We start from the raw sequence: 15,226 nt of genomic DNA, 5'->3' as shown, positions 1-15,226 counted from the left end.
GAGCAAAAGTGCAAGAGAGCAATATTGTTGATAATAAAATTTGCAACAATTTTTGTTATAAAAGATTTCTTATAGCAACCCCCGATTCCCAAGTGTTACCTTTAATAACTTGAAAGAGCAACAAATTCATACAATTTTCATATTTTCGTATCTATCTTGATATTGACGTATCTAAGAGCAAAAGTGCAAGAGAGTAATATTGTTAACAATAAAATTTGCAACAATTTTTGTTATAAAAGATTTCTTATAGCAACCCCCGATTCCCAAGTGTTACCTTTAATAACTTGAAAGAGCAACAAATGCATGCAATTTTCATATTTTCGTATCTATCTCGATATTGACGTATCTAAGAGCAAAAGAGCAAGAGAGCAATATTGTTAATAATAAAATTTGCAACAATTTTTGTTATAAAAGATTTCTTATAGCAACCCCCGATTCCCAAGTGATACCTTTAATAACTTGAAAGAGCAACAAATTCATAAGATTTTCATATTTTCGTATCTATCTCGATATTGACGTATCTAAGAGTAAATATGCAAGAGATCAATATTGTTAACAATAAAATTTACAACAATTTTTGTTACAAAAGATTTCTTATAGGAAGCGCCGATTCTCAAGTGCTACCTTTAATAACTTGAACCGTATAATGTTCTGATGCGTAAGATATGGGACATTCTGTATATAAATTCATTTATAATCTTTTACCAAACAATATTTTTGGTCGGCATAGCAACGCTGCTAATAACTCACCCAAAAATCTATATACTCGCACAACTATTTGTTATGGAACATAGTGACTTAACAAAATCATTCCCAATCGGACAAGAAGACCAATACTCTTCCCCCGTTGCTAACGGATATAATTTTGGTCCAATATTGTATTTGTTATGTACCAGTGATATTCCCAAGCCGATGCAAAACTATCCCATTTTCAAATGTTCAAGCCAAGGTCGTTTGCGGGCGAAGCGCTACACTAATGCCAACCCGATACAGAATTATCTCATTTTTAAGGATATATATAGTAATTAATCTGTTGTCGCGGTCCCAATTAATTTTATATGATATTTAATGCAGCGCCTCGGCTTAATTAAACTATAGTACTCATTAATTAAGCTGAGGCAGCCTCACCCTCATTGCAATGTATGTCCCAATTCGAAATTTTTTTTAAATTAAAACTCAAACAAACAACATACATAAATGAAATAGCATAAATATATTTATTATTACTGCAGTATCATATTAACAAATTTAATTATACTATAAATACGAACATAACCTCAACCCACTTAATTTAGTGCAGGAATTGGATGAACGAGAACAAAGCGGCGATCCTCAGATGAAGGAATATCCGAAATTGGTTGTTCCTCAGCTGGAGGAATATACGAAATTGGTTGTTCCTCAGCTGGAGGAATATCCGAAAATGGTTGTTCTTCACACAACGTGTTTTTTTGTTTTTTACACATCATATATTTACAACACGTCAGAAAACAACTAAATATCAAGCCGATAGCAGCTCCTCCTACATATTTAATTATTCCTGTCGGTATAATAGTTAATCTTCTATCTCCATAATTATTGTCTAGATTTCTAAGGTTTGGAAAAAGATTTCGTGTTCTGTTGATTTCCAACGTCATAATGTTGTTCATCAAAATCCGAGAATCAAATTTCTTATTAAAAATATCATCTCGTCTAACATTTACGAGTGGTTTCTTTGTTGAAGTAGCACTTAAAAGGCTATTTTGAGTGTCGTAATTAACGAATGGGATTACATTCGATGCTATGTTTTTTATTAAAACGAGTGATAACAACAATCTGAAATTAATTGTTTTTTTATGGTATTAAATATATTTTTCTTTTTTCGGGTACTTACTTTGTAGTGAAAATCATTTTTGCATTGGACATTTTATAACCTAACAGCAACTGTTTAAAATGAAGGTTGAAGAAATAAGATAAAGCCACAGAACATAATATATATAGAACAAGCGGAAGCTACATGATAAAATCAAAGCAACACTCACTTTTGCATGGCACAACTAGGCGCGAAATTAGAAATAAAAAACATTAAATTTAAAAGTGAAATGCTTTTTTATTGGTAGTAACAGCAGATATAACAAAAATAACCTAAAAGATACATATTTTCAATAGAAAGAACAATTTTAACAAGCTTTCATACAAATTGAGTCGGAGAAATGGTCCTGACATACATAAAGTTTGGGGTTTTAACGGAATTATTTAGGTTATATAAAGACTTTCAAGATGCACATGAAATTCTTGAGGAAATCTATGAAATTTGGGGTTGTTTGAATTATTGGTAAAATACGAGTTTTAGCAGGAAGGGTGTTTACGGGACCACTTCTTCCTTTAGGCAAGGATGATATGGCGAGATTAGACATGGAAATACAAGAAATTACACTGCAGTAATCAAAAAAATTTAATACGAAATTAATTAAAGGAATATTTTACCTTAAAAGTAATATGACTTAACCCAGGGTTGCCCAACCTACGGCCAACGAGGCCTTAGCTCATGTACTAGTAGAATATTTTGATAACAATTTGCATTTCCGTGTACCGTTTACCTATGCATGGATTTTGGCCCTTTAGTTTTGAAGATAATTGATTCAAATTTTCATCCTATACACATGATAAGAGACACTTTTTGACATAGAATTAATTTTTTTGTCAATTCCGGTTTCGCAGGAAGTGACACTAACTTTCGATTTTTAAATGGAACATCCTGTATATTATTACATTTTTGAAATTTGAATAATTTTCTGAATCCAATGGTACCACATAATAAGTGACATTTCAAACGTCAATATTTTTTAGAATTTAGGTTAATTTTCAATTTAAGTCTGCCATGAGAGTTCCGTTTTATTCTAATTAACCCGTCTAATGCTAGAAAAATCTAGCATTAGACCCTTCAGAGTACCATAAGAAAAAAAGAAATTAATTTTGGCGTAATGTTATCAATAGATCGACATAGTTTTAAATTTCCCGCTTGACTTTCGAACCAAAATGGCGGCAAAGCGCGATACTTTGTAAATCTAGGGACTTTATGTGTCGCCATTCATAAAAATTTAAATTTTACTATACGCGCCCTAAAGTTTTACTACGAAAAATGTAAAATAAGTTGCATATATTTTAGTATTTCTAGCATAGAAAAAAATTGATAATGTGTTCTTCGAGAATAATACCGAATTGTTGGAGACTATTCGTCGGTAGGTACCATTGAGGTCTTATATATAATCTAGAGTGCGTATGCTGTTGCCCCCACCACGCCTAAAATGAAGCAAGAAAGGTCGCCATGTTAGATGTACCAACTTAGCGGGAAATTCGAAATTCTTATACAGGGTGGTTCAGTTTTTAATCGGGATCTAGGATCTAGTACTAACTAAATAACACCAATTAATTGTGATTTTCATAAGAAAAACCATAAATAAGATTAATGCCTGTCTGAACAAATTACGTTGTTTTAAACAATATTAAAAAATTGATGCTCTTGCTTAATAACCGTCAAAAATTATTAATAACCAGAAATAATTATGAGGATTCACTGTAAATAAAACTTACATGTTCTCAGAGCTAACTTTTAGAATAATTTTAGCTAAACATGGCGGCATGTAGCGGTACATGGCACGATATTTTATTTTTTTACACGGAAACTATTAACTTTAAGGAAAATACTAAAGAGACAAAAAAGTACCACTAAAGAATAAGCTATACAATCCATATTTTTTTATGTTAATATTCCATAGCGTTAAAAAGTTCTTATAAAAAAATCAAGAGAGTGGTGAATTTCATCCCTTTAGAGGGCGCTAGTGAAGTTTAAAGTATGCTTGAAAATAAGGTCTTAACCAGTAGTGAATACGTACAAAGTTTCAAATTCAACGGTTTACGTACAGCCGAAATACAAAACAAAATGTCAATTTTTGGCTCAACTTTGATCGCTCATAGCTCTAAAACAAAAGAGTTGCGACCCTATGTTTATATAAAATACTTGTGTTATTTTGGCAAGTACTACATCCTAGTAAAGTTTCCCGATTAAAAACTGAACCACCCTGTATATACTTATGCAAGAATTTACATTATTATAAACTAGAAAGACAGAAAATGATAACCAAAACAAAACATTAAATTTTTATTGATAAATAATTATTAATTATATAATATTTTAAAAGAACTTAATAATTTTTAGCCATAACCCTTATACTTAACATAAACTAAGAAGAAAATATTTAAAGCAATTCCGATTGATCACGTTAACCTTTGCTTATAAATAATTGTTAGTTTATTTTAAAAAAACTAACTTAATAATAAACTTTACTTGAACTTCAATTGAAGACCTCGGTGCAAGAAGGGAGTAGCTCCATTTATCAAGAGAAGAAGTTGTCCCCTTCTTATAACGAGGTCTTCAATTGTTATTCCAAGTCAAGTAACCAGAAACATTTTATGGACTGTTGTAAATAATCGTCCAACCTACCAAATTATAAAAAACATAATATGTGAAACGAAAAGAATTCGAAAACTTTCATCAAAAATTAAATTTTAATAAAAATAACAATATGTTTATGAGAATTGTGAGGTTATAATTGTTGTTACAATGGAGACTTGAAACTATAGCTAAGTTCAGGTCGGTACATCCAACATGTCTGACTTTCTGATTACCCCCACCACCACCACATACGCTCTCTAGATTATATATAAGACCTCAATGGTAGGTACCGATTTGTAGACGCAAAATTTTTTTAAGTAGGTGTATGAACAGGTTTTATGAGAGGAAACCAACTACGTTGAATCTTTTCAAGACGTTTGTTTAAATGACTATAATTACAATAACCGACCGCGTTGGTTTGTTTTTAAAAAGAGTTTTATTTAAAAAAAAACAATTACACAGAAAATTAAAGTAACTACGAATTACAATTTTAACAAATTAAGATGTGGGTTATAAAGAGGTTGATTAATAACTGAATAAACAACAGATTTGTACGTGCTTTTATACTTTTTAATGTTTATCTCTTCTTCTGGTTTCGGATTACAGCCACTTGTTGGTGTCATCCTCTCTACGCGTCTGGTAACACTATATTTTATATACCGAGTAACACATTCAAATTGAAGAGTGTATATACAACCTAAGGTTTTTGGTGATTCAAATCTGTCATAATTCTTAAACTTAAAATCATGGGGTAAAATTTTATTAATAATTTTTTTTCATTATGAACCCTCGAAGATATGTTATCTTATTTTATATGTTATCTTATGTCTATAATAGAGAAACTAATAGAGTTGCAATGAAATCGATTAAGAAACATATCTTCTAGGGTTCATAATGAAGAAAATTTATTAATAAAATTTTACCCCATGACTTTAAATTTAAGAATTATGACAGATTTGAATCACCATAAACCTTAATTTTTAAGTTTCCACCGTCTTAGGCATGTAATATAAAAACTAATAGAGTTGCAATGAAATCGATTAAGAAATATATCTTCTAGAGTTCATAATGAACAACATTTATTAATAACATTTTGCCCCATGATTTTAAGTTTAAGAATTATGACAGATTTGAATCACCAAAAACCTTTAATTTTAAGTTTCCATCGTCTTAGGCATGTAGTAGAAAAACTAATAGCGTTGCAATGAAATCGATTAAGAAGCATATCTTCTAGGGTTCATAATGAAGAAAATTTATTAATAACATTTTGCCCCATGATTTTAAGTTTAAGAATTATGACAGATTTGAATCACCGAAAACCTTAATTTTTAAATTTCCATCGTCTTAGGCATGTAATAGAAAAACTAATAAAGTTGCAATGAAATCGATTAAGAAACATATCTTCTAGGGTTCATAATGAAGAAAATTTATTAATAAAATTTTGCCTCATTATTTTAAGTTTAAGAATTATGACAGATTTGAATCATCAAAAACCTTAATTTTTAAGTTTCCATCGTATTAGGCATGTAGTAGAAAAACTAATAGCGTTGCAATGAAATCGATTAAGAAATATATCTTCTAGGGTCCATAATGAAGAAAATTTATTAATAAAATTTTACCCCATGACTTTAAATTTAAGAATTATGACAGATTTGAATCACCGAAAACCTTAATTTTTAAGTTTCCACCGTCTTAGGCATGTAGTAGAAAAACTAATAGCGTTGCAATGAAATCGATTAAGAAGCATATCTTCTAGGGTTCATAATGAAGAAAATTTATTAATAACATTTTGCCCCATGATTTTAAGTTTAAGAATTATGACAGATTTGAATCACCGAAAACCTTAATTTTTAAGTTTCCACCGTCTTAGGCATGTAGTAGAAAAACTAATAGCGTTGCAATGAAATCGATTAAGAAGCATATCTTCTAGGGTTCATAATGAAGAAAATTTATTAATAACATTTTGCCCCATGATTTTAAGTTTAAGAATTATGACAGATTTGAATCACCAAAAACCTTAATTTTTAAGTTTCCACCGTCTTAGGCATGTAATAGAAAAACTAATAGAGTTGCAATGAAATCGATTAAGAAGCATATCTTCTAGGGTTCATAATGAACAACATTTATTAATAACATTTTGCCCCATGATTTTAAGTTTAAGAATTATGACAGATTTGAATCACCAAAAACCTTTAATTTTAAGTTTCCATCGTCTTAGGCATGTAGTAGAAAAACTAATAGCGTTGCAATGAAATCGATTAAGAAGCATATCTTCTAGGGTTCATAATGAAGAAAATTTATTAATAACATTTTGCCCCATGATTTTAAGTTTAAGAATTATGACAGATTTGAATCACCGAAAATCTTAATTTTTAAGTTTCCACCGTCTTAGGCATGTAATGGAAAAACTAATAGAGTTGCAATGAAATCGATTAAGAAACATATCTTCTAGGGTTCATAATGAACAACATTTATTAATAACATTTTGCTCCATGATTTTAAGTTTAAGAATTATGACAGATTTGAATCACCAAAAACCTTAATTTTTAAGTTTCAACTGTCTTAGGCATGTAATAGAAAAATTAATAGAGTTACAATGAAATCGATTAAGAAACATACCTTCTAGGGTTCATAATGAAGAAAATTTATTAATAAAATTTTGCCCCATGATTTTAAGTTTAAGAATTATGACAGATTTAAATCACCAAAAACCTTAATTTTTAAGTTTCCATCGTCTTAGGCATGCAATAGAAAAACTAATAGAGTTGCAATGAAATCGATTAAGAAACATATCTTCTAGGATTCATAATGAAGAAAATTTATTAATAAAATTTTGCATCATGATTTTAAGTTTAAAAATTATGACAGATTTGAATCACCAAAAACCTTAATTTTTAAATTTCCACCGTCTTAGGCATGTAATAGAAAAACTAATAGGTTTGCAATGAAATCGATTAAGAAACATATCTTCTAGGGTTCATAATGAAGAAAATTTATTAGTAAAATTTTGTCCTATGATTTTAAGTTTAAGAATTATGACAGATTTGAATCACCAAAAACCTTAATTTTTAAGTTTCCATCGTCTTAGGCATGTAATAGAAAAACTAATAGAGTTGCAATGAAATCGATTAAGAAACATATCTTCTAGGGTTCATAATGAACAAAATTTATTAATAAAATTTTGCCCCATGATTTTAAGTTTAAGAATTATGACAGATTTGAATCACCAAAAACCTTAATTTTTAAGTTTCCACCGTCTTAGGCATGTAATAGAAAAGCTAATAGAGTTGCAATGAAATCGATTAAGGAACATATCTTCTAGGGTTCATAATGAACAAAATTTGTTAATAAAATTTTACCCCATGACTTTAAATTTAAGAATTATGACAGATTTGAATCACCATAAACCTTAATTTTTAAGTTTCCATCGTCTTAGGCATGTAATAAAAAAACTAATAGAGTTGCAATGAAATCGATTAAGAAGCATATCTTCTAGGGTTCATAATGAAGAAAATTTATTAATAAAATTTTGCCTCATGATTTTAAGTTTAAGAATTATGACAGATTTGAATCACCAAAAACCTTAATTTTTAAGTCTCCATCGTCTTAGGCATGTAATAGAAAAACTAATAGAGTTGCAATGAAATCGATTAAGGAACATATCTTCTAGGGTTCATAATGAACAAAATTTGTTAATAAAATTTTACCCCATGACTTTAAATTTAAGAATTATGACAGATTTGAATCACCAAAAACCTTAATTTTTAAGTCTCCACCGTCTTAGGCATGTAATAGAAAAGCTAATAGAGTTGCAATGAAATCGATTAAGGAACATATCTTCTAGGGTTCATAATGAACAAAATTTGTTAATAAAATTTTACCCCATGACTTTAAATTTAAGAATTATGACATATTTGAATCACCATAAACCTTAATTTTTAAGTTTCCATCGTCTTAGGCATGTAATAAAAAAACTAATAGAGTTGCAATGAAATCGATTAAGAAGCATATCTTCTAGGGTTCATAATGAAGAAAATTTATTAATAAAATTTTGCCTCATGATTTTAAGTTTAAGAATTATGACAGATTTGAATCACCAAAAACCTTAATTTTTAAGTTTCCACCGTCTTAGGCATGTAATAGAAAAACTAATAAAGTTGCAATGAAATCGATTAAGAAACATATCTTCTAGGGTTCATAATGAAGAAAATTTATTAATAACATTTTGCCTCATGATTTTAAGTTTAAGAATTATGACAGATTTGAATCACCGAAAATCTTAATTTTTAAGTTTCCACCGTCTTAGGCATGTAATGGAAAAACTAATAGAGTTGCAATGAAATCGATTAAGAAACATATCTTCTAGGGTTCATAATGAACAACATTTATTAATAACATTTTGCTCCATGATTTTAAGTTTAAGAATTATGACAGATTTGAATCACCAAAAACCTTAATTTTTAAGTTTCCACTGTCTTAGGCATGTAATAGAAAAATTAATAGAGTTGCAATGAAATCGATTAAGAAACATATCTTCTAGGGTTCATAATGAACAACATTTATTAATAAGATTTTGCTCCATGATTTTAAGTTTAAGAATTATGACAGATTTGAATCACCAAAAACCTTAATTTTTAAGTTTCCACCGTCTTAGGCATGTAATAGAAAAGATAATAGAGTTGCAATGAAATCGATTAAGAAACATATCTTCTAGGGTTCATAATGAAAAACATTTATTAATAAAATATTGCCCCATGATTTTAAGTTTATGAATTATTACAGATTTGAATCACCAAAAACGTTAATTTTTAAGTTTCCATCGTCTTAGGCATGTAATAGAAAAGCTAATAGAGTTGTAATGAAATCGATTAAGAAACATATCTTCTAGGGTTCATAATGAAGAAAATTTATTAATAAAATTTTGCCTCATTATTTTAAGTTTAAGAATTATGACAGATTTAAATCACCAAAAACCTTAATTTTTAAGTTTCCACCGTCTTAGGCATGTAATAGAAAAGCTAATAGAGTTGCAATGAAATCGATTAAGAAACATATCTTCTAGGGTTCATAATGAAAAACATTTATTAATAAAATATTGCCCCATGATTTTAAGTTTATGAATTATGACAGATTTGAATCACCAAAAACGTTAATTTTTAAGTTTCCATCGTCTTAGGCATGTAATAGAAAAGCTAATAGAGTTGTAATGAAATCGATTAAGAAACATATCTTCTAGGGTTCATAATGAAGAAAATTTATTAATAAAATTTTGCCTCATTATTTTAAGTTTAAGAATTATGACAGATTTAAATCACCAAAAACCTTAATTTTTAAGTTTCCACCGTCTTAGGCATGTAATAGAAAAGCTAATAGAGTTGCAATGAAATCGATTAAGAAGCATATCTTCTAGGGTTCATAATGAAGAAAATTTATTAATAAAATTTTGCCTCATGATTTTAAGTTTAAGAATTATGACAGATTTGAATCACCAAAAACCTTAATTTTTAAGTCTCCATCGTCTTAGGCATGTAATAGAAAAACTAATAGAGTTGCAATGAAATCGATTAAGGAACATATCTTCTAGGGTTCATAATGAACAAAATTTGTTAATAAAATTTTACCCCATGACTTTAAATTTAAGAATTATGACAGATTTGAATCACCATAAACCTTAATTTTTAAGTTTCCATCGTCTTAGGCATGTAATAAAAAAACTAATAGAGTTGCAATGAAATCGATTAAGAAGCATATCTTCTAGGGTTCATAATGAAGAAAATTTATTAATAAAATTTTGCCTCATGATTTTAAGTTTAAGAATTATGACAGATTTGAATCACCAAAAACCTTAATTTTTAAGTTTCCACCGTCTTAGGCATGTAATAGAAAAACTAATAAAGTTGCAATGAAATCGATTAAGAAACATATCTTCTAGGGTTCATAATGAAGAAAATTTATTAATAACATTTTGCCCCATTGTTTTAAGTTTAAGAATTATGACAGATTTGAATCACCGAAAATCTTAATTTTTAAGTTACCATCGTCTTAACCATGTAATGTAAAAATAAATAGAGTTGCAATGAAATCGATTAAGAAATATATCTTCTAGAGTTCATAATGAACATTTATTAATAACATTTTGCCCCATGATTTTAAGTTTAAGAATTATGACAGATTTGAATCACCAAAAACCTTAATTTTTAAGTTTCCACCGCCTTAGGCATGTAATAGAAAAACTAATAGAGTTGCAATGAAATCGATTAAAAAACATATCTTCTAGGGTTCATAATGAAGAAAATTTATTAACAAAATTTTGCCCCGTTATTTTAAGTTTAAGAATTATGACAGATTTGAATCACCAAAAACCTTAATTTTTAAGTTTCCACCGTCTTAGGCATGTAATAGCAAAGCTAATAGAGTTGCAATGAAATCAATTAAGAAACATATCTTCTAGGGTTCATAATGAACAAAATTTATTAATAAAATTTTACACCATGATTTTAAATTTAAGAATTCTGACAAATTTGAATCACCATAAACCTTAATTTTTAAGTTTCCACCGTCTTAGGCGAGTAATAGAAAAACTAATGGAGTTGCAATGAAATCGATTAAGAAACATATCTTCTAGGGTTCATAATGAACAAAATTTATTAATAAAATTTTGCCCCATGATTTTAAGTTTAAGAATTATGACAGTTTTGAATCACCAAAAACCTTAATTTTTAAGTTTCCACCGTCTTAGGCATGTAATAGAAAAGCTAATAGAGTTGCAATGAAATCGATTAAGGAACATATCTTGTAGGGTTCATAATGAACAAAATTTGTTAATAAAATTTTACCCCATGACTTTAAATTTAAGAATTATGACAGATTTGAATCACCAAAAACCTTAATTTTTAAGTTTCCATCGTCTTAGGCATGTAATAAAAAAACTAATAGAGTTGCAATGAAATCGATTAAGAAGCATATCTTCTAGGGTTCATAATGAAGAAAATTTATTAATAAAATTTTGCCTCATGATTTTAAGTTTAAGAATTATGGCAGATTTGAATCACCAAAAACCTTAATTTTTAAGTCTCCATCGTCTTAGGCATGTAATAGAAAAACTAATAAAGTTGCAATGAAATCGATTAAGAAACATATCTTCTAGGGTTCATAATGAAGAAAATTTATTAATAAAATTTTGCCCCATGATTTTAAGTTTAACAATTATGACAGATTTAAATCACCATAAACCTTAATTTTTAAGTTTCCATCGTCTTAGGCATATAATAGAAAAATTAATAGAGTTGTAATTAAATCGATTAAGAAACATATCTTCTAGGGTTCATAATGAACAAAATTTATCAATAAAATTATACATATATATAAAAAAATGTATTATAAAATATATATGTATAATAATTTAACTTAAACTCATTAATATGTAACACTTGTAGTCATTAGATTAAAAGTAAAAGCCCGAACTGCGGTAAATACTAAGATTTTCCAGTGAAATCTAACATTTACCAACTCTAAATGGTAAAAGTCCGAAATGTTTTGTGATTATCGTCCATTTCGTACTTTTACCAACATCCTCTGTAAATCTTAGGTTTTACCGCGGAAACACGGTAAATGTCGAAAAATAGTCATGTATAGACGTGTTTGTTGCACGTTTTTAATACGCCGTATTTAGAACGTTAGTTTATACATTATATACAGTAGTATAGAACAACGTCGTGTTTAATTTATGTACGAAAATTATTTAATTTATGCTTAAATCATACAAAGAATAATATGTTTGATTAGAATATTATACTTTGACCACGACTACTATTGAAATTGATTCCAAAAATTTATTTTTTTAAAACCAAATACAAGAAACTTCTCCGAATCATCAAGTTTTGGCTAAAAATTTAAAGTTATATTATCTTAAAATCAATTATTTTTAAGATAACCTTAAAAATATCGTATTTATATTAGTGTACTGCGCCGCCTGGTGGAGATATCGATTTTTTTTATTTAAATAATCTATTTCAAATCATATTTTGAATAAATATTGTAAGAAACATTTTTCGATTAAACGTCAATTATCACCATACTATTCAGAGGGAAATTAAGTTAATATCTTTATATCAATATGGCGCGCTTCCCAGCGTGAAATTAAAATAAAATAATAAACAAAAATGATTATTAATTTAACTGTGAAGGCATTTACATAAAATCTTTTAGTAAAATCAATTATTTTAAAGATAACCTTAAAAATATCATATTTATATTAGTGTACTGCGCCGCCTGATGGAGATATCAAATTTTTTTATTTAAATAATCTATTTTAAATCATATTTTGAACAAATATTGTAAGAAACATTTTTCGATTAAACGTCAATTATCACCATACTATTCAGAGGGAAATTAAGTTAATATTTTTATATCAATATGGCGCGCTTCCCAGCGTGAAATTGGCATAAAATAATTAACGAAAATGATTATTAATTTAACTGTGAAGGCATTTATATAAAATCTTTTAGTAAAATCAATTATTTTAAAGATAACCTTAAAAATATCATATTTATATTAGTGTACTGCGTCGCCTGATGGAGATATCAAATTTTTTTATTTAAATAATCTATTTCAAATCACGTTTTGAATAAATATTGTAAGAAACATTTTTCGATTAAACGTCAATTATCACCATACTATTCAGAGGGAAATTAAGTTAATATCTTTATATCAATATGGCGCGCTTCCCAGCGTGAAATTAAAATAAAATAATAAACAAAAATGATTATTAATTTAACTGTGAAGGCATTTACATAAAATCTTTTAGTAAAATCAATTATTTTAAAGATAACCTTAAAAATATCATATTTATATTAGTGTACTGCGCCGCCTGATGGAGATATCAAATTTTTTTATTTAAATAATCTATTTTAAATCATATTTTGAACAAATATTGTAAGAAACATTTTTCGATTAAACGTCAATTATCACCATACTATTCAGAGGGAAATTAAGTTAATATCTTTATATTAATATGACGCGCTTCCCAGCGTGAAATTGAAACAGAATTGTTCACGAAAATTATTACTAATTTAATTGTGAAGGTATTTACATAAAAATATCGTTCAATAAAGTCAATAATTTTCAAGATAACCTCAAAAATGTCTATAAAAAACGTATATACCAGTACGTCGCGCCCTCTGCTGCAAATATCGAAAATTTTTATTTAAATAATTTATTTCAAATAGCATTTTGAATAAATATTGTACGAAACATTTTTCGATTAAACGTCAATTATCACCATACTATTCAGAGGGAAATTAAGTTAATATCTTTATATCAATATAGCGCGCTTCCCAGCATGAAATTGAAACAGAATTGTTCACGAAAATTATTACTAATTTAATTGTGAAGGTATTTACATAAAAATATCTTTCAATAAAGTCAATAATTTTTAAGATAACCTCAAAAATGTCTAGAAAAAATTTATATACCAGTACGTCGCGCCCCCTGGTGAAGATATCGAATTTTTTTATTTAAATAATCTATTTCAAATCACATTTTGAATAAATATTGTAAGAAACATTTTTCCATTAAACGTCAATTATTACCATACTACTCAGAGGGAAACTAAATTAATCGGTTTATATCAATATAACACGCTTCCCCACATGAAATTTATATAGAATTATTAATTAAAATTAGTGCTAATTTAATTGTGAAGGCATGATATATAACACAATATATAATATAAGTTGTGTTAGATTAAAAAGAATTAATTATTTAAATAAATGTGTCACTACTGGGTATTAAAAAATATTTATTAAGTTATTATTATTATATATTATAATAAATAACTTATTTAGACGGGATAAACAAGCTGATATCGACGATCGGAAGATAAATCGATCGGTTGCTGTTTGCGTTTAAAACTCCCTATACAACATTTACAACACGAAATTATTAAACCAATTATAAATGCAACAACAATTAATACCACACGCGTCATTTTTTTAATGACTTTCGTACCATGTATTCTAGGATAACTTTGTGGTAATTGTATTGGTTGTTTTAAAAGTTTTACCCCATTACTCCACTTTTCTAATTTAAATGGTTGTAAAAGTTTTTGATGTCTCTCCATTAAACTATCTCCAATGTGTGGTAAAAAATGAGGCTTAAATCGGAGTGGTATAAAGCCATTTTTAAATGAATTAGTCTTATTTACATCTCTGATTTCTAAGTCGGTAAAAATTGGGGACGCAATCGTTTGGAAGTTTTTAATTGCGATGATCAATAAGATAGAAAAAGAAAATCTGCAATAATAAAGTGTTATATATTTATTATATATTATGAAATAAATTGTTCTTACTCTATTTCGTAACGCATTTCTATGTGCACTGGTTCAATAGTTATTATTTTATTATGATTATTTTCAATTTGTACCTGGCTCAATTTGTAACTACAATTTGCATTAATATTATTCATAAATCCCCACTCTTAGAAAATTAGTTGCAATACTTATCTATACAACGGAAGTGTAGAAAAGTACGTAATACATCACAGATAAGAATACTAATACGCTTTGAAATTTCTGGAATTGCATTTATAAAAAATTAATAATTTAAAAGAATAGTATTAAGAAAAATTGTTCCCTTTTTAATTCTAAACATATTTTATTTAAAAGAATTTTTGATACAAACAATAATTAGAAAGATAACAGTAAATTCCATTTTTGTACTGTTCACAGGGAAATTCAAAATTGATAATTTCAAAAAATTTTATTAATGAATGTTGTTGCTATATTAATTCTAAACA

At 27.8% G+C, this 15,226-nt stretch overlaps 2 long non-coding RNA genes across 2 annotated transcripts; both read right to left on the bottom strand.

Moving 5' to 3' along the window:
* Positions 1–1,194: 1,194 nt before the first annotated feature.
* On the bottom strand, positions 1,195–1,957 carry LOC111422547 (uncharacterized). The gene is made up of 2 exons (XR_011642179.1): positions 1,871–1,957; positions 1,195–1,812 (listed from the first exon to the last, which is right to left on the bottom strand). It is a non-coding gene; the product is annotated as an uncharacterized lncRNA (long non-coding RNA).
* Positions 1,958–14,214: 12,257 nt separating this feature from the next.
* On the bottom strand, positions 14,215–14,859 carry LOC111419558 (uncharacterized). Its single transcript, XR_011642224.1, has 2 exons — positions 14,781–14,859; positions 14,215–14,724 (listed from the first exon to the last, which is right to left on the bottom strand). It is a non-coding gene; the product is annotated as an uncharacterized lncRNA (long non-coding RNA).
* Between the last annotated feature and the right edge of the window lie 367 nt (positions 14,860–15,226).

The sequence above is a fragment of the Onthophagus taurus genome, unplaced genomic scaffold (assembly GCF_036711975.1).
Source record: "Onthophagus taurus isolate NC unplaced genomic scaffold, IU_Otau_3.0 ScKx7SY_15, whole genome shotgun sequence".
In the NCBI taxonomy this organism is placed as follows: Eukaryota; Metazoa; Arthropoda; class Insecta; order Coleoptera; family Scarabaeidae; genus Onthophagus; species Onthophagus taurus.
The sequence above is the reverse complement of the archived record's forward strand: the minus strand, read 5'-3'. Positions and strand labels throughout refer to the sequence as shown.